Source organism: Cupressus sempervirens, chromosome 3, assembly GCF_028749045.1.
Source record: "Cupressus sempervirens isolate cs-2001-9-10 chromosome 3, ASM2874904v1, whole genome shotgun sequence".
NCBI lineage: Eukaryota > Viridiplantae > Streptophyta > Pinopsida > Cupressales > Cupressaceae > Cupressus > Cupressus sempervirens.
The window spans coordinates 533065619-533069072 of NC_143120.1; positions in this window are offsets into that span (position 1 = coordinate 533065619).

Here is a 3454-nt window from a genome sequence, read left to right on the forward strand (position 1 = left end):
TGACTCTTGTATTAAAGAGTTAAGAAGATGCTTAGCTGAAGGAAATACTTTGTATAGACAATGCGCTTTGCCATAAAATTTCATCAAAGATATCACATCATAGATGAAAGGAAAATAATTTGAGTTTCAAAAAATTGTAACTGAATTATAACTACCAAATATGGAGATTGAGGATTTGGAAAGCAAAATTGGAAAGGTCAACGATGAGATAAGCCTGATAGAGCTTAAAAGCGAAAGAATAGTAAAGAGGTTTTCATTGTTGAGAGAACATCTCACTCTAAAAATTAGTCATATTCAGAAGCAGTTAGATGAATGTCTTAAGGCTAAGAAATATTATGAGAAATTTGTCTATTCAGATTTGAATACAATAAACAATGAGGCATGCATTGTGAAACCACAACAATAATCATAACTCATTATTTTTAAATATGAAACACAATATTAAGATATGAAACACAATTCTATTTTATAAGCAACCATTCAAAGAAAGACACAAGAAATGCAACTAGATGCAACTATTTTGCATACATGTAATGCCCATAATGCCACCCTTTTTTTCCTCATCATATAATTTGAATCATAGAAATGCAACTTCTAGACCAAATACCAACATCGACGTTTCAGAATGGGAAAAAAATGGCAATAACCAAAATATTTCACCGATGCTTCAACAAAGGAGTGAGAGTCCCTTTTTAGATGAAAGTGTAAATGAACACTGTAAGCTATGTTCATAAACACAAACACTTGAAAATCATTGCCTCACAGACGAACTAAACAACAAATATTAAAAATAAACCAAAACAAATGCAAAAAAATATTGTTGGAAATCATTGTAATGTGAATAAGTGACCTTAGTGAGGAAATAATTCCTCGACCATGTTGAAGATGAAGTAGAAGAAGATGTCAATGCCACAATGCATGTTGACTCCACACTGCTTGTAGCAATAATGGCAGAGTAATAACTATGACAATGTAAAATAGACATAAACCTATATCAATACCTCCCTTAACCATGCATTTAATGACATCTTTGAGCCAATTTTCTCGTTCTATAACATTGTTGCACGGGTCCAAACCAAACATCTTTTGGTACCAAAACTAGCTAGAACTCCAAAAAGGGTAGGATGGATGGAAGGAAAGATGACTCAAGTAATGAGAAATTTGGCATAGACATTGGCAATGAGAGGTTAGGCGTAGAAAACACAACTATCCATTTAAGTTGAGGGTGTCAGTTGGAAACAAAGGTGATGATGTCAGTGGGATGGGTGGTCGTATGCTCTAATGAAGTGTGGACACCCTCTCCACTTTGGACATTAAGAGTGCACATGTTTTGGTGGTGGGCTCACCAATGACCTTGTCAACAATCCTAAAATGGGTAAAAAGCACATGCCAAACAAATATGGTCTGATGATGTGGCAAAGATTTTAGTCAAGTACCAATATTTTGATTTTAGGTTACCAATTCAACATCCTCCATGAAAGAATATTTGGTTTGACCTTTGGGTCCATATGGTGACCCACATTGACTCATTAACTTAGGGCACACACACGCTCTAGCTCATCTCAAATGCTTTCAATCATGTAATGTCCCCTTTCTAGCATTCATAGCATGATGTTGTTGTTAGCCTATTTCCCCACAGTCCCGTAGGCTAACTAGGACATTAAAGGGGCTTAGAGGCCATTTGGCCTAGACAGTTTCAGTTGCAGGTCTTTCTGAGGGGTTCTGGGGCAACTTTGGGCATACTTACTATTTATAGTAAGTCATCTTGGACATGGCTGGACATTCAGTCACAGTGGTATGTCGATGGTAATTGTTTAAAATCGACAGGAAAACTTATTTATCATTGATAAGATTTGTTATGCATTGATAAAGCCATTTTATAAAGTTAAATTTAAATATTTAACTTTATTAATGCATAGACTATAGTTTGTGGGAAATATTTAAATTAAAAGAGTTCCCTTTATTTTTATAACACATTGGAGACATAAGGTACATAAAGGGAGTTATGTTTTATCCCACATTGAGAAAACGAAGGATTGAGCTCTTGTGAGAACACTATAAAAGAAATGGAAGAGCTTTTTTTTTTTGTATGCTTGGATGAAGATTAATGTTATGTTGTTGGATATCTAATTATTGGGCTTGGAGGACGGAATCCCTCTTTGCTAGCATTCTCTTCGTTGTTGGAAGACACAGTCAGGAGGATCAAGGGTGTTTTCACTTCAAGAAACACACTGGGTTTCATTTGGGGCGTTCGCATAAAGAAATTTACAAGGGTTTGAAATGCAGATCTGAAGTTAGTTATTGCTATAGTGCCGCATGAACAGTATTTTGCTACGGTCGGCATGAACAGTATTTTGCTATAGTACGGCATGAACAGTGTTGGTATCAAGTTTACTTGTTTTATTGGTTGATTAGAAGTTTGGAGGGCTACCGACTACATCTGCAAAATATTATGGCAATTAATTCCAGGTTTCTTCTGGCAAATTTTGATACTTTGCATAATAATTGTTGAATACAAGTCTGAATAGTTGTTGCAGCCTTTAAGGCAACTGTAAGTGTGCATCTACATTAAAAAAATCACCCTTTATCAGCATATTGAAAGAGTTTCCAGATTTTTCATATACTGTTGAATGTGTGCCAAGTGTTTGTGAAAATGTTATGATGTGTATTATGCATTTTAATGTCACTTCATAGTTGTTCGTAAATCTACTCATTGGAAAGCAATTTATTGAGGAAATCAGCTTTATGAGTTTGCATACAAGTCAAAGTTCAAATCAGGGGAGGATATTATAGTGGTATCAGAGCTATAAGTCCTGCCATCCTGTGGAGGTCTCATAGGAAATTTGGAACTGGCGAATAGAGGGGAAAGTGTTTGATGAAATGTCAAAACACTAAAATCAGAGCATTTATGTTTGAGCATGGGACAGGGGCCTTATAATTTCTGCAATACCAGAGAAAGACAAAGTAGGAGTTCGGACTTGCAAAGCAAACAGTCTAGTTCATCCATACAGGGGGGTATAGAATCCAGTCATACAGACATAGCAGAGGTATTCTTTGATCAAGACAGCAATATGGGTGACCAAGATGACAGGAATACAAGATTAGGTGGAGGCGGGAATGGTGGTCCAGAGCCTGGAGAGGAAAGTTTCTTACAGTTATTAGAGACCTTGGTACAGGGTCAGTGAGTAGCAGAACAAAGGGCACAGGAACAAAATCAGAGATTGGATCTTATGATGCAGATGATGGCTCGTCAAATGGGGTTGAATGCTAACATGGGTGGAGGAAATAATCAGAATGGTAACAATCAGAATGGAAATGATCAGGATGGGACACATAATGGAGATGAACAAGTTGGGAACAATTTTGGTCATGCACCCCAGCGAGCTAGGACAGTGAGTTCAAGGCCCATGATTCCTACATTTCCTCCTAGAGCTCTAGAGCAGCTCATACCAGA